The 24,860-nt window shown below is 39.8% G+C and overlaps 1 protein-coding gene and 1 pseudogene across 1 annotated transcript in view; one reads left to right on the top strand and one right to left on the bottom strand.

Moving 5' to 3' along the window:
• Nucleotides 1-24,860, bottom strand: part of LOC116268656 (unconventional myosin-Va-like) — a 213,476-nt gene that overhangs the window by 173,093 nt on the left and 15,523 nt on the right. The window lies entirely within an intron of this gene.
• Nucleotides 17,198-18,338, top strand: LOC116275834 (annotated as a pseudogene).

The following is a 24,860-nucleotide window of genomic DNA, read 5'->3' as shown; positions in this document are numbered from 1 at the left end:
TCACTTGGGGTCAGGAGTTCAAGACCAGCCTGGCCTACATGGTGAAATCCCGTCTCTGCTAAAAATATAAAAATTAGCCAAGCATGGTGACAGGTTCCTATAACCCCAGCTACTCGGGAGGCTGAGGCAGGAGAATCGCTGGAACCCAGGAGGCAGAGGTTGCAGTGAGACAAGATCATGCCACTGCACTCCGGTCTGGACGACAGAACCAGGCTGTGTCTCGAAAAAAAAAAAAAAGTTTTACACTATGACGTTTCCTGGTTTCAACTTTATGTTATCCTTGGCTGATTGAGGAAACCAGCATACTTGTATGGCCAGCATTCCTGATGCCCCTCACTCACTCTCCTCAATCCCTACCCCACATTCCCAAACAGCTTTATTTCAGTCTGCTGAGATGACCTGTCCACCAAGAGCCCATTCTTTGGGCTCCCGCAATACCTGACAATAGCAGCATAAACACTAAGACGGAAGCTTTCTAATTCTGGGTGAGGCCTCTGATTATCTCTCATTTCCATGGCCATGTATTTGTGAATTCTTAACTTCTACATAGTATTTCTATAGCAAAAAGTTCCCTTACTTTATTGAACTTTACTAAATTATCTAGGGTGGGGAAAAAAAAAACCCATAAGGGGTTGAAAGAATTATGGATGAGGTGAATGCTTTTGTTGCACAGTATCCACCAGGACTCAAAAGACAGGGAAGGAGTAAAAAAAAAAAGAGAAGCTTATTTTTGTAATCTTTCCAGTGAGTTTTCATTCTAAGCCACTTGTAAACGTATGTAGCTGATGTCTGTAAATAATGAATTCTTGGAAACCACATTTTAATGTGGAGGGCTGTAAAGCAATTCATATTTCCCCAGAAGAGCTAAGTTATAACTGGGGTTTGCATTTCTGAAGCGTATGCAGCATATTAGTTGTAGACATGATCAAATACATTCTATAAAGCAAATATGTGAACTCTAAAGCAAATTTCAAATATCAAAATTCTGCTGCTGGTGCCAGTCCCCAGTCCCAGGCTTTAAAACAACAAAATTAATTATACAAGAACTCTACTATAAAGTACATAGAAAGGCATACTCTGACATAACACACATTTGATTAGAAATGTCTGTGTTTACATTAAACATATAAATATGAGTGAAATAATAAAATGGTTGTGATTTGCCTTAAAATCTTTCAGAAGAAGAAAATGTTGGGAAAAAGAAGAAAAGAAGCAAATGTGCAGAAGGCTGTTATTTGTTGAAGCTGCATGCTTGGGGGGATTTGTTTTACTCTTCTTACTTTGTGAATGTTCTGAAAACTTTTCAAAATAAAAAGTTTAAAAAGCTAAGCTAAAAAGTATAAATAATACTTAATAACTAACAAATAATATTTAACAATTTCTCTTTCTTAAAACTTAAAACTCTCTTGGGAAAGATGAGATAAATCAGTAACAACTGCCTATGGGAGGAGGCATTAGAGCAAGATTTCCACAGCAAGCAGTTGTCAATAGCATAACTAAATTTAGAACCTTACATTATCTTCTACATGGCGTGTACATGCATCATTAAACCAAAGTGTAAAAGTGAAACTGCAGAGAATGAAGATAAACCTTCATTATACCACATAGAAAAATTAACTCCAAATGAACCAAAGACCGAAATGCCTAGAGCTAAAACTGTAAGACTCTTAGAAGAAAATACAGGAGGAAAACTTCATGATACTGAATTTGGCATTGATTTCTTGGAGCTGACACCAGGAGCACAGGCAATAAAAGAAAAAAGTAAATAAATTTAAAACGTCTCTGCATCAGCTGGGTGTGGTGGCTTATGCCTGTAATCCCAGCACTTTGGGAGGCTGAGGTGGGCGGATCACAAGGTCTGGAGAGCAACACCATCCTGGCTAACACAGTGAAACCCTGTGCCCACTAAAAAAAAACAAAAAATTAGCCAGGCATGGTGGCACACACCTGTAGTCCCAGCTACTCAGGAGGCGGAGGCAGAGGTTGCAGTGAGTCGAGATCACACCACTGCACTCCAACCTAGGCAACAGAGTGAGACTCTGTATCAAAAAAAAAAAAAGAAGGCCAGGTGCAGTGGCTCACATCTATAATCCCAGCACCTTGGGAGGCCGAGGTGGGTGGATCACGAGGTCAAGAGATCAAGACCATCCTGGCCAACATGGTGAAACCCCATCTCTACTAAGTAAAAAATCAGCAGGGCGTGGTGGCGCACGCCTGTAGTCACAGACACTTGGGAGGCTGAGGCAGGAGAATCACTTGAACCCAGGAGGCAGAGGTTGCAGTGAGCCAAGATCGTGCCAGTGCACTCGAGCCTGGTGATGGTGTGAGACTCTGTCTCCAAAAAAGCAAAAAACAAACAAAAAAAAAACCCTCTGTGCATCAAAGGGCACAATCAACAGAGTGAAAAGGAAACCCAATGAAAGGAAATATTTGCAAATTATATATCTGATAAAAGATTCATACCCAGAATATATAAAGAATTCTACAATTCAGCTGGGCATGATGGCTCACACCTATAATCTCAGCACTTCGGGAGGCCGAGGCAGGAGGACTGCTTGAGTCCTGGAGTTCAAGACTAGCCCAGACAACGTAGTGAGACCCATCTCTAAGTAAATTTAAAACAAAAATGAAAGAATTTTACAGCTGAACAGCAACAACAATGAACAACCTGATTTTAAAATGAGCAAAGACTATGAATAGACATTTCTCCAAACAAGATATACAAATAGCCAATAGGCACATGAAAAGATGCTGAACATCATTAATCATTAGGAAAATGCAAATCAAGCCACAATGAGATACCATTTCACACCTATTAGAATGCCTACTATCAAAAAACTACAAAACAACAAGAGTTGGACAGGATGTAGAGAAATTAGAACCTTTGTGCCCTGGAGAAAGTAGAACCTCTGTGCCCTGGTAATGTAAAACGGTGCAGTCAGTACAGAAAATAGTATGGTGGTTCCTCAAAAAATTAAATATATAATTCCTATATAATCCAGGAATCCCACTTCTGGGTATAAATCCAAAAGATCTGAAGGCAAGGTCTCAGAGATGCTTGCACACCCATGTTCACAGCAGCATTCTTCACAACAGCCAAAGGATGGAAGCAACCCATGACCGTCAATGGATGAACAGATAAACAAAATGTGGTATATTTCACAAAGGAATATTATTTGGCCTCAAAAGGGAAGGAAATTCTGAAAGATGTCACAACATGGATGAACCTTGAGGACATTATGCCATATGAAATAAGCCAGTCATGAAAAGACAAATACTATATGATTCCACTAATATAGAGTACCTAGAGTAATCAAATTCATAGAGAGAGAAAGTAGAATAAAGGTTGCCAGGGACTAGAGCAAGTGGGGAATAGGGAGTTATTGTTTAATGGGTACAGAAATATAGTTTTGCAAGATGAAGAGTTTTGGAGATTGGCTGTACAACAATATGTTGTTGTTGTTGTTATTGTTGTTTGAGACAGGGTCTCATTCTGTCACCAAGGCTGGAGTGCAGTGGTGTGATGATCACAGCTCACTGCAGCCTCAAACTCCTGGGCTCAAGCAATCCTCCCACCTCAGCCTCCCAAGTAGCTATAACTACAGGTGCATGCCACCACATCCAGCTAATTTTTTTATTTTTTGTATAGACGGGGTCTCACTATGTTACCTAAGCTGGTCTTGAACTCCTGGGCTCAAGCGATCCTCCTGCCCCAGCCTCTCAAAGTGCTGGGATTACAGCTGTGAGCACCATGCCTGGCCTGGTTGTACAACAATATGAATGTACTTAACACTACTGACCTGTACACTTACACATGGTTAAGATGGTTAACTTACATTATGTGTACTTTACCACAATTTAATTTTTTTTAATTTGAGTATACATTTACATTCTAAATGTTTATTAAATGCCCAACCATCCAGCTGTTTCAAAAAAGGCACATCTCCAAAGATGACCTATGATAACTACATTGGGCCTTGGCTGTTGGATTATTCCTACAGAGTTGAATTAAGAGGGGCTTAAGTAACTCATTAATTAGAACTTCATTACTAAGGTACTGAAGGATTTCACTGCATAGGAAATTAATGTATGTGGGGTCTACAATTTTTAGTAGGGTTCTGTCATTTTCTATTAATATTTTGTTTTTATAGAGTCTTAAAAAAATAAGAAAACCCCACATTTCCACCTATATCAGAATATCTGGTCACAATGACACTGTACCCACTCTAGGTCATTAAAGCCTGCTTTTGCTCAGAGATCACTGCCAGGGTTACCTCCTGAAAAGCAAGTAATGAACACTAAGCCTTTTTTTTTTTTTTTTGAAACAGAGTCTCACTCTGTCATCCAGGCTGGAGTGCAGTGGCGCAATCTCAACTTACTGCAAGCTCCACCTCCAGGGTTCACGCCATTCTCCTGCCTCAGCCTCCCAAGTAGCTGGGACTACAGGCACCTGCCACCACGCCCAGTTAATTTTCTGTATTTTTAGTAGACATGGGATTTCACCGTGTTAGCCAGGATGGTCTCGATCTCCTGACCTCGTGATCCGCCCACCTTGGCCTCCCAAAGTGCTGGGATTACAGGTGTGAGCCACCGCGCCCAGCCTAAGCCATGTATTTTTTATTGGATTCTCTAAAGTAAGATGAGTCAGGCTCCAAGTGTCAGAAGATCTGTCTCATGCTAATGAAAACAAAGATATTTACTGTTTAATCCCCTTTTATCCAAGTACATCAATGTTCTTGGCAAACATTAATCAAATGGAAATTAAGGCATGTCCTCAGGATATATGAAGGCATTGGGCTTTCAAAAACTCACACAAGAAGCATCTAGATCCAACAACTAATTTACAAAGCAACACACTGAACTACACCATGGCAATATAATTAGCAAAAACTAGACTGTGGGAAACTATGCAGGAAAAATTATACAGTTTTTTTCAACAAAATAAATTTCAAGGAAAAAAGAAAAGAAAAAGATAGAGTAAGAATCTATAGCTTGAGACTTACAATAAGTATCAACCAGTTGCAATACCTGAACCTTGATTAGAACAAAGTAGAAAAAAAGAGTATGACATTTATGAGACAATAGGAAATGCAAAAATTGGCTTGATATTTGATAATATTAACGAATTATAAACATTTTTAGGTGTCATAATGGTTTTGTGGTCATACATAGATATACAGATTTTTTTAAGTGCTTACGTTAGAGATAATCTGTTAGGGATCCCGAGACCACACTCAGGTTTGGTGATCTGGTAGCAGGGTTCACAGGACTCAGCATATAACTGTACTCGTGGCCAAGATTTATTATAGCAAAAAGGCACAGAGCAAAATCAGCAAAAGTAAAAGGTGCATGAGATAATGTTTAGAGGAAACCAAATACAGGTTTCGAAGAGCCCTCTCGCAGTGGAGTCACACAGGATGGGCTTAATTCCCCCAGCAGCCAGTTACAATAATGCTGTCTACCAGAGAGGCTCATAGGGACACATTGCTCAAAGTTTTTACTGAGGACAGGTTACATAGGCTCATTCTGTATAGCACTTACCAAGATTCCAGACTCCCAGAAGGAAAGCAAGTATTCACCATAAACCATGTAGTTTGCACACAAAGCTTAGGCGCAGTACACTACTACTAGTTAGGGTGCTTGAGAACCCTTCCAAAATCCAAATTCCCAGATGCTTGCCAAGGGCCAACCTTGTAAACAGATCTTCCAACGGATAGCAGTCAGGCCTTTCAAAGGATAGCAGTCAGGCCTGCTATGCTCTTTTCTGCACAGATACACTGTGGAATATTTGGGATGAATTAACAGTATGTCTGGGACTTGCTTCAAAATAATATGGAAAGGCAAAAGTGGGTGAGGGTATAGCTGATATAACACTGGCCAGGAGTTGATATTATTGAAGTCGGGGCCCAGCTACATGGGAATTTATTGTACTGTTCTTTCTACTTTAGTATATAGGTTAGATTTTCCCATAATAAAAACTTTTGGTTGTTTTTAAACATAGGGGAAAACTCAGAGTTAGTGCTTAGGCTATGAGTCAACAGAGCCTATAGGCTGGTGGGGATGAGAAGCAGAGTTTATGGAACCCTTAGTCTATCATCAAGGCCTGAGGGAAGAAAGGTTAGCGCAGGCCATACGTGAAAAAGGCTTTCGATTGGGACTCTCAAGAGTCAGTTAACATGTTTTGGAAGATAGAGATAGAAAAGGTAGTCTTTCGTCCAAGAAAAACTAAATCTCAGAGTCAGAAGTTTGAGAGTAATTTAATTATAGCCACAGATTAAGTGGCTGGCAAATGATCTTCAACAATCTACGGAGCATTGCAAATGAGATATATTATACTTTGAATCATTAATTCCAGAGCTATAAAGTAAATATGTAGCCACTCTTTCCCATAGCACATTAATGAAGAATGGAGAATGTTTCTTCCATTTCAAAAATTTATTACTGGAGCCGGGCATGTTGGCTCACACCTGTAATCCCAGCACTTTGGGAGGTCGAGGCAGGTAGATCACTTGAGGTCAGGAGTTTGAGACTAGCCTGGCCAACATGGTGAAACCCTGTTCTACTAAAAATACAAAAATCAGCTGGGCATGGTGGGAGGCGCCTCTAATCTCAGCTACTTGGGACGCTGAGGCACGAGAATCGCTTGAAGCTGGGAGGCAGAGGTTGCAGTGAGCTAAGATCGTGCCACTGCACTCCAGCCTGGGCGACGGAGCGAGATTCAGTCTCAAAAAAAAAAGAAAAAAAAATGTATTCTTTAGCACTAATACTTGCTTACACAACAATATTATACTCTAGAAGACATTAGGCTCAGTGTGTCTAAAACCTCGACAACAAGGTCCACACACTAGAAATATTGTGCATTCTGAGACTGTGACGCAGCCTCCACAGACAAGAATTAAAGGAAGTGACGGAAATATGGGCAAAAGTATATCCTTTATCTGAAACTATAAATAATCTGTATTCAATAATAAATTATCTGAAACACAAATATTATGAAACCATATTTTAGCTTGTATCATATAAGAGTAGAAAAAAACAACTAAGCCCAAGAGCAAACTTCCAGCATAGAAAGCTTCACCGCCTGGCCCCTCGCTTCAACACCCCACAATCTGAGATGTCGACCTGTAATAAGACAGAAAAGAATGAGGCAGGGAAGACCAGAGTAAATCAGCAATACAGGGTCAAACATCTTCCCTATATCATATGAAGGAAATACATGTTTATCACTGAATGGTGCCATCTTTGATCTCCAAACAAAAAGCATTAATGACTCATTATCAAAACATTCCCTATTACTAAGGATGGCTTTTCACTAATCCACCTGCAATCTGTTATCCAATATGAACAAAAATATAAGATGAAATCTCTGGCTGGGGACCAGAACAAAGCCCACAGATATACAAGGGACCAAGGGTCTTCTTGGTTCTCTGCTAACACCCACAGATCTTTCTTACCAATGGAAATCATTTAGTGTTGGGTTACAAATATACTATAGTATCTAGTCACAGAGGTCCTTCAAAATAACATGATTAAATAAAAGATCTAATGTTATTTCTTGTTGTTTTGTTTTGTTTTGTTTTTTAATAGAGTTTTGCTCTATCGTCCAGTCAGGAGTACAGTGGCACCATCTCGGCTCACTGCATCCTCCCTGTCACGGGTTCAAGAGATTCTCCTGACTAAGCCTCCCAAGTAGCTGGGACTTCAGGCACACACCACCACGGCTAATTTTTGTATTTTTAGTAGAGACGGGTTTTTGCCAAGTTGGCCAGCCTAGTCTCGAACTCCTGCTCTCAGGTCATCCATCCACCTCGGCCTCCCAAAGTGCTGGGAATACAAGCATGAGCCACTGTGCCCGGCCTTTCTTGTTATCTATTATCCTAGGTGCTAGGTGCCAAGCTATGGGCAAGTGTTAAGGATTCTGCTGAATGTATTTACCTGAGCACTTCAATGCATAAGCAAGAACAAGTATTGCATAGACTTTACAATAAATGTTAAAGGTTAACAATAACATAATTCTCAACAATGTCCAATTGGCAAATTAATTTTCCTTATACTATCTACAAGCTTCAATGTTAGCATTCATTCTTGAGATATATGATATATATATATCCATATTTTTTGACCTATATCAAAATATATTTAAGCCCAAAATACTAAAAAAATTAAATTGACTTTAAAATGTCTAAAATTCAACTATCCAAAGCAAACCTAAGTGTCCAGTAACAAATGAATGGATAATGAAAATATACTCTCTCTATATATACACACACACACACACACACAATAGAATACTACTATTCAGCCTTAGGAGGAAGTCTTGTCATTTGGGACAACATGAATGAACCTGGAGGACATTATGTTAAGTGAAATAAGCTAGTCACAGAAAGATAAATACTGCATGATTTCACTTATATGTGAATTGTAAAAAAGTCGAAGTTATAGAAGCAGAGAGTGAAATGGAGATTACCAGAGGCTGAGGGTCAGGAACACTGGGGAACTACTGGTCAAAAAACACAAAATTTCAGTTAGACAGGAAGAATAAGTTCAAGAGATCTATTGCACTTCATGATGATCATGGTTAATAACAATATATTGTATATCTGAAAATTGTTGACAGATTTTGTGTTCTCATCACAAAAAAAAAGGTGAGGTAATGCATATGTTAAACAGCTTGATTTAGCTATTCCATAGTGTATACATATATCAAAACATCATATTGTAAGCCATAAATATATACAGTATTTACTTGTCAATTAAGATAAGTAAATAGATAAACAAGTTTAAGAAGCAAAAATGGACACTGAGTGGTCAAAAGAGAAGGCATAAAGTCCTTGTATGCATTAAAGCTTTTCTTGGGAGAGAATCCCTTGTTTTCATTCAAAAACTCTACCTCTAGCCTTATTTTATAATTTTATCTGTTATACAGTTTCCAAGTTCATCTGAGTTTAAAGTTAGAACATTAATGTTGTCCTCAGGGTGGGGAACATCACACCCCGGGGCCTGGTGTGGGGTGGGAGGCAGGGGGAGAGATAGCATTAGGAGAAATACCTAATGTAAATGACGAGTTAATGGGTGCAGCAAACCAACATAGCACATGTGTAACAAACCTGAACATTGTGCACATGAACCCTAGAACTTAGAGTATAATTTTAAAAAAAGAGAGAGAGAAATTTTTTTAAAAAAAAGAAAATTAATGTTGTCCTAAGTAGCATAAACTGGCTTGAGTTAAGTTAAGGCAGGCAAAGAAGATTATAAGGATATAGGTCCCTTCATGAAGCCCAAAAACAGGAACAGTGCTTCAGACAGGACTGGAAACAGGGCTGAGACGGCTCATCATCCCTCTCGGTTTCTTGTCTCTGCTCATTTGTGTATATCTGCCCCCCGTGCTTTCTAGGCCACGTGGCTGTTAAAAGATGCCCACTGCATAGCTCCTGAGCTTCCAGTTTACAGGTGTAACTACAGACAGTAAGCCTCCTCCCCTGGAAACGTTACAGGAAATGGACACGGAATGACCGCGTTGCCACTCCCGGTCCAGCCCCTTGTGGCTGAGGTGAGAGAGGAAGTCAAGTTATAAAATGGCTGGGGATTAAAGAAGGTTCTTACAATCTAGGAAGACCCTCCAAAGAGTATTCGCTACAGAAGGAAAGCTGTGAAAATACAGGGATCTAGAGAAGCTTTGAAAATACAACAAAAAGTAAGGGTTGATAACCTTATAATGAAGGATACAGGCCCTCCAAATATTTTGACTTGAGGTAGTTTAGTATATGGGCAAATATCCCATAACACCTTAGTAGACTATAAGGGATTCATTGTACTATTGGACTACTGATGACTCATCACTCAGGAAAGTTTAAGTTGTATTAAATACACAATTTGAGAAGAACGCAATGCCTCCCTCAGTCAACCCCATGAGGTGCTGTGAAACCGGAATGCCTTTCCTTCAGGGTAGTTCTGAGTTGGCACAATGGGGATAGGCCTTTACTAAACCTGCGCAACAACCAGTCAGTCACTAGATATAGGCTGCCCTGCAAGAAGGTGTGATCTTGGGTGAAACAGCTTTTTTTTCAGACAGAGTCATCTTGCTCTGTCACCCAGCCTGCATTGCAGTGACACAATCACGACTCACTGCAACTTCCACCTCTCAGGCTCAAGCAATTCTCCCACCTCAGCCTTCTGAGTAGCTGGGACTACAGGCGTGCACCACCATGCCCAGCTAATTTCTGTATTTTTAGTAGAGACGGGGTTTCGCCATGTAGCCTAGGCTAGCCTCAAACTCCTGGGATCAAGGGATTCACTCACCTCAGCCTCCCAAAGTGTTGGGATTACAGGTGTGAGCCACTGCACCCAGCCCGAGAAAAAAATGTTAAGAGCAGCTGGCAGCAGATGGAATGAGGAGTCAGGATGGCAAGTCTCAACAAATTTCAAAAAATATACACAGATAATGGAGTATGTTCACTGTTCACAGCGAAATTATGCTAGAAGTTGAGAGCAGATGTCCTCAAATAGCTTACATACATACATACATACATACATACATACATAAAATTTAAATATTTAAAAGAAGAAATTGGCTGGGTGTGGTGACTCACGCCTGTAATTGGCCCAGTGCTTTGGGAGGCTGAGGTGGGTGGATTGCCTGAGCTAAGGAGTTCGTGACCAGCCTGGGCAACATGGTGAAACACTGTCTCTACCGAAATACAAAAAATTAGCCAGGCGTGGCAGCGTGCACCTGTAGACCCAGCTACTCCGGAGACTGAGGCAGCAGAATTGCTTGAACCCGGGAGGTGGAGGTTGCAGTGAGCCAAGATCATGCCACTGCATTCTAGTCTGGGCAACAGAGCAAGACTCCGTCTCAAAAAAAAAAAGAAATTGAGAGCAGAAGGATAACTTAAAAACTGCCAAATTTTTGGAAATAAACCCATTTCTTTATGAAATGATTCACAGAAAAACTATCAAGGGAAATTAATAAATAAATGAACAATAATAAAAATTCAACATATCAAAACCTGAGAAATATAGCCAAAGTGTTGCTTCGAGAGAAATTTACATCCTTAAATCATATATTAGAAGTGAAGAAAGGCTGAAAAGCAATGTCTGAGCATTCATCCCAAGAAGCTAGAAAAAGAATAGCAAATTAAAGAAAGTAGAAAAAAGAAAATAACAAAGATAAACACAAAATCAGCAAACTAGAAAATAATTGTACAATAAAGACAAATCAACAAAGCCAAAAATTAATTATTTGAGAAGACTAATAAAATTATAAAACACTAGTAGGTACAGATATAACCTATGTAAACAATTCCCTATTGCTGGACATCTACGTTATCTCCACTTGGATACACTATTCCACAGCACTGACATAATCATCCTTCCAATATTCAGTCATGCTTATTTCCTGCAAATAAATTCTTAAAATTATGACTGTTAGCTCAAAGGGTGTGAAAAATTCTATGGCTTCTGATACATATATTGTGCTAAATTGCCCTATAGAAAGATTGAACCAATTTTACTCCCACTAGCAGTTTATGATAGTATTCATTTCCCTAAGAAATAAGTATGATTTTAAAAAACATTTATTAATTTGTTTGGTTAAAAAAACCTCTTCATTTAATTTGCATTTCTTACATTACTAATGAGTTGAACACTTTCTCAATGTTTACTGGTTAAGTTTCTTTTGTGAATTGCCTTAGTGTTTTCTATTCTTCTATTAAGGTGTTAGCCTTTCTCACAGATTTTATTACTTTTTATATATTGATATTGAGCCCTGAACCAAAGAATTAAAAATATTTTCCTGTTCTGTCAGATTGCTTATTAATGTCCTTGTTGTTGTAGAGAGCTTGAAACTGTTTATATTCTTGTCAATTTTTTTCCTTTATGGTTTGCCTTTATTTGATGTTTAGAAGTACCAACCCCATACCAAGATTATTGTGTGAATACTCACCCATATTAACCCCTAATGGAAGAGCAGTGGTAAAGACTTGAATTTCTACAAATGTCTTGCTGGCTCAGGAATGTAGTCAGGAATTCCATAAAGCATATCAAAGGTAAGACATCATTTAAGATTTTTAAAAACTAGAGATACTACTAGATTCTAGGCTTTGTGGGGCAGAGTCAAGGCAAGGCAAAATTGTGATGTGACTGAAATTGCTTTTAGTGGCCCAAAGTATCTCCTTTTTTCTTTGCCTGTTTACTCCTGAAGCAGCTTTTCCTCCATCCCCAGTTCTAGCTACCTATCTCATTCTCAGTGAAGGAAGGACTGATACTGGTTTACCATAAGACATTAAAAATATTTATGCTTTTAAAAGAACAACTTGCAAAGAGCATGGCCAAGAAAAGTTTGGGGAAGATTCTTAAGCATTAATGGATTTTCTTTTTTTATTATTATTTTTAATTGTGATAAAATACACATATTTACAATCTTAATCATTTTTAAGTATACATTTCAGTGGTGGTATTAAATGCATTTACTTTGTTGTGTAACCATCACCACCATCTGTCCACAGAACTTTTTCATCTTCCAAAACTGAAACTCCATATCCATTAAATGAACACCCCATTTTCCCCTTCCCTCAGCCACCAGGAACAACTACACTACTTTCTGTCTCTACAGATTGTACTACTTTAGGTACTTCATGTAAGTAGAATCATACAGTATGTATCTTTTGTCACTGGCTTATTTCACATGGCATAATGTCCTCAAGGTTATCCATGTTGAGGCATCTTTCAGAATTTCCTTCCTTTTTGAGGCTGAATAATATTCCATTGTATAAACATACCACATTTTGTTTATCCATTCATCCACCAGTGGACACTGGGTTGATTCCATCCTTTGGCCATTGTGAATAATGCTACTGTGAACACAGATGTGCAAGTATCTCTTTGAGACCTCGCTTTGAATTCTTTTGGGTATATACCCAGAAGTGGGATTGCTGGATCATATGTTAATTATTATGTTTAATTTTTTTAGGGGGCCAGGTACAGTAGGTTACACCTGTAACCCCAGTGCTCTGGGAGAACAAGGCAGGGAGATCGCTTGGGTGACCACAGGATTTTGAGGATTACAGTGAGCTACAGTCACCCCTCTGCACTTCAGCGTAGGTGACAGAGGGATATTCTGTCTCTTAAAAATAAAAAATAAAATAAATAAAAATTTGAGGAACTGACGTACTGTTTTCTATAGGGGATGCATTTTATATTACCACCACCAGTGCACAAGAGTTCCAATTTCTCCACATCCTCTCCAGCACTTGTTATGTTTGTTTTTGTTTTGTTTTGTGTGATAATAGGCATGAAATGATATTTCATTGTGGGCTAGATTTGCATTTCCCTAATGATTAATGATGTTCAGCATCTTTTCATGTGCTTATTAGCCATTTGAATATATTCTTGGAGAAATGTCTATTCAAATCCTTTGCCCAATTTTTTTTTTTTTTTTTTGAGATGGAGTTTCACTCTTTTTGCCCAAGATGGAGTGCAATAGCATGATCTCAGCTCACTGCAACCTCCGCCTCCTGGGTTCAAGTGATTCTCCTGCCTCAGCCTCCTGAGTAGCTGGGAATACAGGCATGCGCCACCATGCCCAGCTAATTTTTTGTATTTTTAGTAGAAACCGGGTTTCACCACGTTAGCTAGGTTGGTCTCCAACTCCTGACCTCATGTGATCCGCCCGCCTTGGCCTCCCAAAGTGCTGGGATTACAGGCATGAGCCACTGTGCCTGGCCAGAAAACTTTTAACTCAAAAATGTCTCTTTGAAATACCTTTGGCCAGGTGTGGTGGCTCGTGCCTGTTATCCCAGCACTTTGGGAGGCCAAGGAGGGAGGATTGCTTGAGCCCCAGGGCTCAAGACCAGCCTAGACAACATAATGAGACCCCGTTTCTACAAAAAAATACACAAAAATTAGCTGGGCATGGTGGTGCGTCTGTAGTCCCAGCTGCTTGGGAGACCGAGGTGGGAGAATTGCTTTAGCCCAGGAGTTCAAGGCTGCAGTGAGGTATGATTGTGCCACCGTACTCCAGCCTGGACGACAGAACAAATCCTTGGCTCTAAATAATAAAAATAAAAATAAGATAAAATTGAAAAAGAAATATATTTGTTCACACTACTTGAAAAAAGAAAATATTTGTTTTTTGATTATAAAAGAATGTATGTTGATTATAAAAATTCAGATATTACATAATTGAATAAAGTATTAATAGAAAATGAAAATCCCCCAAAATCTCACCCACAGAAAAAACTCTTTTAAACAGTCTAAACAGTCTAGTATAAACTTCCATAACATAGGCATACACACAGACACACCCACACACACAAACACACACACACACACACACACTGTATTTTACTTTTCTCTGCTTAACAATATATCCTGGACATTTATCCATATTAATATGAGATGCTGTTAATTACCTTTTTAAAATAGTGGTCAAGATAGTATTTATATATATAAACTAATATTAAATTTTTGTTTGGGAGGCCGAGGCGGGCAAATCACCTGAGGTCAGGAGTTCCAGACCAGCCAGGCCAGTGAAACCTCGTCTCTACCAAAAACATGAAAATTATCCAGGCATGGTGGTGCACACCTGTAATCCCAACTACTCAGGAGGCTGAAGCAGGAGAATTGATTGAACCCGGTAGGCAGAGGTTGCAGTGAGCCAAGATCGTGCCACTGCACTGCAGCCTGGGCAACAGAGTGAGACTCCATCCCAATACATATATACACACATACATACATATATACATACATACATAAATTTTTTTTAAATTCACAAAACCTAAGACAAAACGGATTCTAATAAGATCAAAAGCATCTCAGGGTCTAACATTGAAGAACAGAGAGACAAAATATAAAATAAAGCTCGTAATTATTCTGTATCACTTGTACATAAAATCTAAATATTGAATAGTGCTATAATTGCAGACTTGCCATATTTACCTATAGCGCATTTACAAACTCTCTTTCTCTCTCCAAACCAGAAATAATGTAACCTCTGACCATGCCACATCTACAGAAGTGTCTGATCAGTAAGGCCAGCCATTTCCAAAGCTTTTAGTAAGAGAACAGAGAGGCTACCAATCTAGTTGACAAATGTAAAAGGCAGATGAACATATATAGGGGTTTGCAAGTGTCAGCCTCCATTTAAAGTACAATTCTCTCATTGTGCCATTAGTAAATAACATTTTGGTTGATTTCTTCAGTTACACAAAGAATTAGTGTCTTCCTTTATGATTAAGGAGAGATTGCCCTGTAAGTCTCAGCAAACGATACAAATTTAAGTACAAGTTGAAATCCTGTCATTTGGAGCAACATGGATAGAACCGGAGGTCATTATGTTAAGTGAAATAAGCTAGGCACAAATATCACATTTCTTATTCATATGTGAGAGCTAAAAAAGTAGGTCTCATGAAGACAAGAGAGTAGACTGGTGGATACCAGAGGCCAGGAAAGGTAGCAGGGAGGGGGAGATAAAGAGAGGTTGATTAATGGGTACAAATATTAATATACAGTTTGATAGAAGAAATAAGATCTAGTGTTCAACAGATCAGTGGGATGACTACAGGTTACAATAATCTATTGTATATTTCAAAATAGCTAACAGACTAATTTGAATGTTTCTAGCATAAAGAAAAAACAAATAGGGAAGGTGATGGCTATCCCAATTACACTGATTAGACCTTTACAAATTACATCAATGTATTAAATTATAACATTACCCTCAAAATATGTACATCTATTATGTATCAATAAAAAAATAAATTTAGGCTGGGCATGGTGGCTCACACCTGTAAATGCCAGCACTTTGGAAGGCCAAGGTGGGAGGATCTCTTGAGTCAAGGAGCTCAGGACAAGGGTTGAGCCTGGGCAATGCAGTGAGATCCCATCTCTAAAAAAAAATTAAGAAATTTGCCAGGCATGGTGGCTCATGTCTGTAGTTCCAGCTACTCAGGAGGCTGAAGTGGAAGGATCACTTGAACCTGGGAGGTTGATGCAGCGAGCTAAGATTGTGCCACTGCACATCAGCCTGGGTGACAGAGCGAGACCATGTCTAGAAAAAATAATAAAAAATTTACAAAAATAAATTTTAGAAACAACAAACTGATTGCAATAAAACCCGGAATCAAAAAATTAAGCAAGTGTATTTACATATCTCCTGATATGGTCAAATTTTCTTAATTTCCTAACTACTTTTTTCCACAAGGGTCCTGGGTATTTTCACTTTATGGTATTATCTACCTCTACTTAACTTTCCATACTAAATGAACAAATTTACTAAACATTTTATCATTAATCTAAAACTTAACGGAATGGTATGATCGCATATGGTTTACCATCAACTTCACATAAGTGTTCAGAAACCAGGTGAAAGTGAACTCCTAACTTGAAGGAGCTTTTTAATGCTTGCATGAATTTTCTAGGCCTTCAAAGGCTGTTACTGCTGTTTCTCCCCTTCCTTTTTTTTTTGTCTTTTAATATCTTGTTCTCTTCTTTCCCCCACTGAAATTCAAGAATATGTAGCTACCATAAGCTTGGGATATCCTAGAAACAATGATGGTTAGAAGACTGGTATGGTTTCTACACACTCATCTTTTAATTGATGTCTTCTACCCACTCACTCTTACTCATACCCAGCCCCATATTATTGAAACTTCAACTTGCCTCTGTTATGTTCAGGTTTCAAGCCTGGGGAAGATAACACTTTAAAATGCCGTAAGTGCAGTGGGAAGGGACTCAGGAGGTAGCCAGAAAACCTAGAAATTATGACTAGGACTGGATACTTTGGCATTAATACCTATGTTTTGCAATGTCCAAAGCATGACTAGAATTGATCTTTCACCCCCTGAATGCTGTCATATTCCCATATTACCTGTATTTCCGTGCCTAAATAACACCATATAGACAAATTCTCCAATTTTATATCAACTTGATTCACACTGAAGCTGCCACATCTTAAATTAGGAATGCTTTCAGCTACAAGAACAGAAAAGTCTGACAGAATGCTAGGCGCAGTGGCTTACACTAGTAATCCCAGCACTTTGGGAGGCTGAGGCGGGTGGATCATGAGGTCAGAAGATTGAGACCATCCTGGCCAACCTAGTGAAACCCTGCCTCTACTAAAAATACAAAAATTAGCCGGGCATGGTGGCAGGTGCCTGTAATCCCAGCTACTCAGGAGGCTGAAGCAGAGAATTGCTTGGACCCAGGAGGCAGAGGTTGCAGGGAGCCAAGATCACACCACTGCACTCCAGCCTGGGTGATACAGCGAGACTCCATCTCAAAAAAAAAAAGAAAAATCTGACAGGTAGCTTAGACTCTTAGTAGTCTGTATCCTTAACAAGAAGTCCAAAAGTTATCTCAGGGCTATTCTGGCAGCTCAATAATGTTGTTAAGAACTCAGACTCGGCAGTTCCCATCATCTTCAGGAGCTGTAGAGGTATGAATTTAAGACAGGCCTATTTTATTAATTTATTTCCAAATGCAGCGAAAGGTCCAACGACCATCTGTGGGCCACTTAATTCAGGGCCCCCAATTTGTACATGAAAAACTCTCAGATACAGCCAATGCCATGGGTTTTGCAGACCTGAAAAGCCCCACTGGCCTCCAGGTGCTCAATGATTACCTGGAAGACAAGAGCTACATCAAGGGGTATGTGCCATCACAAACAGATGTGGCAGTATTTGAAGCAGTGCCTGGCCCACTGCCTGCCGACTTGTGTCATGCCCTACATTGGTATAATCACATCAAGTCTTACGAAAAGGAAAAGGCCAGCCTGCCAGGAGTGAAGAAAGCTTTGGGCAAGTATGGTCCTGCAGATGTGGAAGACACTACAGGAAGTGGAGCTACACAGATAGTAAAGATGATGATGACATTGAGCTCTCTGGATCTGATGAGGAGGAGGAAAGTGAAGAAGCAAAGAGGCTAAGGGAAGAACGTCTTGCACAATATGAATCAAAGAAAGCCAAAAAAAACCTGCACTTGTTTCCAAGTCTACCATCTTACTAGATGTGAAACCTTGGGATGATGAGGCAGATATGGAGAAATTAGAGGGCGTCAGAAGCATTCAAGCAGACGGCTTAGTCCGGGGCTCATCTAAACTAGTTCCAGTGGGATACAGAATTAAGAAACTTCAAATACAGTGTGTAGTTGAAGATGATAAAGTTGGAACAGATATGCTGGAGGAGCAGATGACTGCATTTGAGGACTATGTGCAGTCCATGGATGTGGCTGCTTTCAACAAGATCTAAAATCCATCCTGGATCATGACATTTAAATAAAAGCTTGAAAGATTGGGGAAAAAAAAAAAGATCTCAGACTCTTGTCTGGGTGCAGTGACTCACACCTGTAATCCCATCACTTTGGGGGGCCAAGGCGGGCAGATCTCTTGAGGTCAGGAGTTTGAGACCAGCCTGGCCAACATGGCAAAACCCTCTCTCTGCTAAAAAATATGAAAATTAGGCCGGACACGGTGGTACACGCCTGTAATCCCAGCACTTTGGGAGGCTGAGGCAGGCAGATCATGAGGTCAGGAGATGGAGACCATCCTGGCTAACGCAGTGAAACTCCATCTCTACTAAAAATACAAAAAATTAGCCGGGCGTGGTGGCAGGCATCTGTAGTCCTAGCTACTCAGGAGGCTGAGGCAGGAGAATGGCTTGAACCCGGGAGGTGAGCCAGGTTTTGCAGTGAGCCGAGACTGTGCCACTGCACTCTAGCCTGGGCAACACAGCAAGACTCTGTCTCAAAAAAATAATAATAATATGAAAATTAGCTGGGCATGGTGGCACACGCCTGTAATCCCAGCTACTCAGGTGGCTGAGGTGTGGGAATCACTTGAACCTAGGAGGCGGAGGTTGCAGTTAGCCGAGATCGTGCCATTGTACTCCAGCCTGGGCAACAGAGTGAGACCTTTTCTCAAAAAAAAAAAAAAAAAAAAATTCAGTCCCTTGGCCAGACACAGTGGCTCATGCTTTATTTCCAGCAATTTGGGAGGCCAAGGAGGGTGAATCTCTTGAGGTCAGGAGTTCAACACCAGCCTGGCCAACATGGTGAAACCCCAACTCTACCGAAAATACAAAATTAGCCGGCGTGGTTGCCTGCACCTGTAATCCCAGGTACACAGGTGGCTGAGGCATGAGAATCGCTTGAACCTGAGAGGGGGAGGTGGCAGTGAGCTGAAATTGTGCCACTGCACTCTAGCCTGGGCTATAGAATGAAACTCTGTCTCAAAAAAAAAAAAAAAAAAGAACTCAGTTTCTGTCTTTTCTTTCTGCTCTACCTTCTTAGCTTGTTAGCTTTTCATTCTGAGGCTTGTTGCCTTATAATTACAATTTGGCTGCCACAACTCCATACATCACATTCCACACTTAAGGATGGAAGAAAGAGAGTATACATACAAACAAATGTTTCTATTCCTTTTATGGGAGAAGCTACTTCCCCCGCCTCCCGCCCCCCTACCCCATAGAGGTCTTCCAGAAGATTTCTGGTTATATCACATGAGCCCGAACTAAATCACACAGCTAGCCCTAACTGCAAGAAGTTAGAAAAAGGCATATTTGTCTTCCAACCTCTATAACAGAAAGAGAAATGGGTTTGGAACTGGCTTTAGGATTCAAACAACTGTTTACGACACATGTCTATATTACACATAAAATGCTAATTATGCTAGTTAATTACAACTAGGTGCAGGACCTTTAAAAGTCCTGGTTTAGAATACAGTTCTCCTTTCCAGCAGAAAACCAGTTAAGAATGTTAATGAAGGAGACATTAAAAAGGGACGGGAATGAAAGCTACAGCTTTGTCAGATGGTGCTGACAGTGCTGAATTGTAGACAGATTACAACTGAAACAGTATCCATAGCCAAATCCTATCTAGAATGAAGGGAAAATTGTAATAGTGTACATAGCTGATGTCCTAAAATGTTCCAGAAGCTTTAAGAGTGTAATAAGGGCCTGGTGCAGGGACTCACACCTGTAATCCCAGCATTTTGGGAGGCCAAGGCAGTAGGATCACTTGAGCCTAGGAGCAGACAAGCCTGGGCAACATGGCAAAACCCCAACTCTACAAAAAAAAAATACAAAAATCAGCAAGGCATGGTGGCATGCACCTGTAGTGCCAGCCAAAGTGGGAGGATCACTTGAGACCGAGAGGTCAAGGCTGCAGTGAGCCATGATTCCGCCACTACACTCTAGCCTGGGCAACAGAATGAGACCCTGTCTAAAAAAAAAAAAAAAAGTGTGATAACTAGAGATCTATCTGGGGCTACCATTTTTCTTTAAATAAGAAAATAGATTTTTACAAAGTATTTAAAATAGACAAGCCAATAATATTAAGAGTTAACACTAAGGGACTCTATTATGATATGCCAAGTACTCAGCTTTACATATATATGTATGTATCTAATCTCTCAATTGTCCTATCAGGTAAGTACATTCACTAATTTGCTTATGGTCACACAAGGAGAAGCTCAACCTAACTCTAGAGATCATGCCCTTAACCATATTACATTACTGTTTGTTATTTTATTTGTTCTCCTCGGTGTTTCTTATTCATTTTATGTATTTGTTATTTAATCATTCAAATTTGTAAAGTTTAACTCTTGTTTATAAATCGTAAATTGTCTTTCTCTACTTTCTTTCCATAGTATTTCTAGTTCACAAAGTCCTAAAATGGCAAAGCTGTTTCAATATCTTTCAAAAACTTAGAATCAGATAATCCAAATGGATTTTGTAGCTAGTTTTATGAAAGCTTTGATAACATTACAACAAACCTTGTTAGGGTTTTATAAGAAAAAAAAAAAAAAGAACTAACCCGACAAAATAAACCACCAAAAAAGGCATCACAACACACAAGGTACAAACAACAAAAGTAGAAACATAAATATACATCTATATTAGTCCTATGTGTTCTAAATCCCTCCTCTGTTTCATCTACTGTGAGTTTGCTACCTCCACAGCACACTGGCATACCATTGGTTCCCTGAATTATTGGGCTATTATTCCCCACCTCGCCCCCAACCCCCCGCCAAAACAATAACCCTGTTTGCTCCACACATAGCTGGTAACACACATGTGGTTAATTATACCCAAATCTCTAGTCTCAAACTACCATACTTAGCTTTTTATTTTAGGTTTTTATGCTTCCTTTTTTCTTTTACTGTGTTTTTCTTTACATCTTTATTATTATGTTCCTAGAAATTTAGCTCCCAAACACACATAAGATCCTTCCATACTTTCTTTTTTTGTTTGTTTGTTTGTTTGTTTGAGACGGAGTCTCGCTCTGTCGCCCAGGCTGGAGTGCAGTGGCCGGATCTCAGCTCACTGCAAACTCCGCCTCCCGGGTTCACGCCATTCTCCTGCCTCAGCCTCCCGAGTAGCTGGGACTACAGGCGCCCGCCACCTCGCCCAGCTAGTTTTTTGTATTTTTTAGTAGAGACGGGGTTTCACCGTGTTCGCCAGGATGGTCTTGATCTTCTGACCTCGTGATCCGCCCGTCTCGGCCTCCCAAAGTGCTGGGATTACAGGCTTGAGCCACCGCGCCCGGCCAGATCCTTCCATACTTTCAACAATACAATGAAATCTGTATCTTCTTACCTACCCAAAAAAACCATAAGCCATATGTTATATGTTATTTTCTCCTATTCTCTCCTCATGTATTATTAAAATTAGAAGTGGATTAAACTTTTTTGTAAATTTTTTTTTTTTTGAGACAGAGTCTTGCTCTATCACCCAGGCTGGAGTGCAGTGGTTTGATCTCGGCTCATTGCAGCCTCAACTCTCGGGCTCAAGCAATCCTCTCACCTCAGCCTCCTGAGTAGCTGGGACTACGGGCATGTGCCACCACACCCAGCTAAGTCTTTAATTTTTTGTACAGACGGAGTCTAACCATGTTGCTCTGGCTTGAATTGAACTCCTGGGCTCAAGCAATCCAACTGCCTCAGCCTCCCAAAGTGTTGGGATTACAAGCATGAGACCTAGGCACCTGGCCAGATTAAACCCTTTTTTTAGTTTACTCAAAGGTAGTGTCCTCATATTGGGTTGGAAAACCAAGATGATCACATATAAGGATCTTCCTGCTTGTCTCTCCAGCTGTTTTTCCCAACTCTGGCTAATCTCTGTTTAATAAGGCATCTTTCTTTAACAATTTAGAAGAAAGACAAAAACAAAAAAACTCCAGGACAGCATGATCAGCTGACAGACAGCATGATTAGCAAAGAAAACAGTGATGGGAACATACAAGCCTCTTCTCTCCCTCCAATAACCTGGCAGACAACCCCACCTGGTATTTGTCCCATACTTGTAACACACAAATGTTTGCTTGCTAGGTCGACTGTATTTAAACTAAAATATGACAGCTGTAAATAAGAAAATAGAATAGGTGCCATTTTTAGATTCTAACAAGCCAAAGTTCAGGCACTGCTCTCTTGAAAACTGTCACCAAAGGCAAAGAGAGAGCAGCCTCAAGACGAAATAAGAGAAAATCACTACATGGCCTGAATGATTCACGTTGAAATCAGAGGCATCAGATGAGGACTTAAGATGGATCAATAGCTTAAAAAGGTCTCAAGTGAACAGTCTGTGCCATTCTCCTTCTCTAATCTCTTGGAGAAAAAAAAAAGAGCACAAAAAAGCTCTAAGGTCTTTTAATGAGACTATTATTCCATTAATTATTTGAGGCAGTTTTTGTTTCACTAGAATTAATTAACATAACCCTTCTACTTTCAGCTCCAGCTGCATCTGATGTCATTGCTATGGCCGTGAAGAATGAAAACCAAAGGACAACTGGCTACTTAAGGAATTAAGCTGACTAAAATGAAAACCATTCACCACAGCAGTTCCAGTACTCTGGCTGAGACTCTGTTTTTCTACATATAGCCCACACATTCTGACCAAACTCAAATCTACGCAATTTCAAACTTAGAAAACTTTAACTGCTGCCCCACTGAAGCCATTTTCAAGCTGGAATCATGTTTAATAAACTACTCCATCTATTTCACCATATATATATTTTAAAATAATTAATTTAGCCTCTACTCATTCAGATCTATTAAGTTTCACCATAGTCTATCATGGTTACCTTATAAAATCCTCTTAAACATAACCAACAGATAAATCAAATAAGAATTTTTGGAAATGTTTAACCTTAAGGACAATATTATTTTAAGAATCTAGGTCAAGGGTCTCCCATCCCCGGGCTGCGAACCAGTATCAGTCCCTGGCCTGTTAGGAACCGGGCCTCACAGCAGGAGGTGAGTGGTGAGCTAGTGAGCAATACCGCCTGAGCTCCACCTCCTGTCAGATCAGCAGTGGCATTAGATTCTCGTAGGAGCATGAACCCTATTATGAACTGCATATGCGAAGGATCGAGGTTGCATGCTTCTCATGAGAATCTAACTAATGCCTGATGATCTAAGGTGAAACAGTTTCATCCCAAAACCAACCATTACCATCACCACACCCGCTCCCCAGGTCTGTGGAAAAACTGTCTTCCATGAAACCGGTCCCTGGGGCCAAAAAGGTTGGGGACCACTGACCTAAGTCTAATGTATAGAATGGCACAGATTACAAATGAGTCTTACAGATTTGTGAAACAGTCACTGACTTTCATTTAATTGTACCCCTCACTTTGATTTTTCATGAACTCAAATGAGACATCCTAATCCTCAATCTAACCAGTTAAGCTGTACTATACAGGTTTTGTGCAGGTCCTTCTTAAACACACCCTAGCAGAGGCCCCAGCTCCAAAAGACAAATTGGACCTCAATGACTCCCACAGGCAGTGACTGAGGAGGCAACTTCTGCATTGTCCACAGACTATGCTCATTTTCCTGAGACTAAGGCACCGCTCCTTACACAGACTCAGAAAACTCTTCAGCCCTAGGAGATGCCACCTTTGACCCAAGGGAAGTGAATGCCTTCTGAAGAACCAGGCTCCTTAAAACCCCTGGCCAGTTTCCCAGACACATTTCAGTTGTAAACTCATTATGAGAAATATTTAATTATGGAATCTGCAAACCAGGGGAGCTTATTTGAAATACATTAACTAAATAACTCCTTTTCAGATCTTTCAAGATCACAGTCTGTCTCAGAGATTATTTCCCACATTACTTCTCCTGATTCAGTACATGTGCTTTTTTCTTGAATAACTGCCTCTGCTATATTTCTCCTTCCTTTAGCCTAAGTCAACCTTTCCATTTCTAAAGCCAACAGCTTCTGAGTAACCAGGCTATCCTCCCATTAAATATGCATGCAAGAGCTTGACAAATCTTGAGTGCCTTTAATTACTCAGGGATAGTCTCCTCAGCTAACACGAGAATACAACTCATGCTCGTATGGCTTCCAAAATACTGGAATAGGAAGGGATCCTTTAGCCTCTCAGGTTGGAACTAACTGGCCCACTGATTAATAATCTTAACCTATCTACCTCTGTAGTTTGGAGAACTGCCTTCTAGTAAGCTGTTGTGCCTGGCATACTCTGAGGTTCCAAATACATAACTATTTTTAAGGATTTATTCCTGAGTTCTTTGATATTTCTGTTTGTTTTTTGGCCTTCTAAGATCTAACTAGATTTATCTTAACATTGATACCATAATTCACCAAGTTTTTATACCAATATTGTTATAGTAGAAAAACGGGATGTTTTGCAATTACAGTCAAATTAATTAATGACTACAATTTATTTCTTTGTAAACAAACACACAAAGGCTTTGGTTATCTTCAGTTTAAATGTAAACTGTCAAAAAATTAGAAGTCCTTATCACAGGGGTCTGGTTGAGTAACATATGACTAATTAATGCAATATAATACTCCGAAGTCATGAAAAAAACACACTGTGGAATAACACGTATTGGCATGGGAAAACCTTCA

This window comes from Papio anubis, chromosome 7 (genome assembly GCF_008728515.1).
Source record: "Papio anubis isolate 15944 chromosome 7, Panubis1.0, whole genome shotgun sequence".
NCBI classification, from domain to species: domain Eukaryota; kingdom Metazoa; phylum Chordata; class Mammalia; order Primates; family Cercopithecidae; genus Papio; species Papio anubis.
Note: the sequence above shows the minus strand (reverse complement) of the source record. Positions and strands in the feature narration are given on the sequence as shown.